Below are 350 nucleotides of genomic sequence, written 5' to 3'. Positions count from 1 at the left end.
GCATGGTGGGAACTAGGTACTTGGTGTCAGGATACTGCAGTTTTTCTCAGGGCCTTGATTCTACTCCCCAGTTCTCCATAATGTGGTTTGGTTGGACGACCCAAGAGAATATGTGTAGATACAATCTTCTTTTTCAAGTGGACCCAAAGGCCACAGAACTGGTTGTCAAAGTTCTGTAGCCAGTATACTTCTGAAGATCTGCTTTAATTAATTTGGTGCAGGAAAAAGCAATAGAATGGGGGTCTGGATTGATAGCTCAGGGGCTAAGAGCAATGGCTGTTCTTCCAGAAGCCTCACTGTTGATTCTCAGCACCTACATGTCAAAACCATTTGTAACACCTATTCCAGAG

The sequence above is a fragment of the Mastomys coucha genome, unplaced genomic scaffold (assembly GCF_008632895.1).
Source record: "Mastomys coucha isolate ucsf_1 unplaced genomic scaffold, UCSF_Mcou_1 pScaffold16, whole genome shotgun sequence".
NCBI lineage: Eukaryota > Metazoa > Chordata > Mammalia > Rodentia > Muridae > Mastomys > Mastomys coucha.
This window is presented reverse-complemented; position numbering follows the sequence as displayed.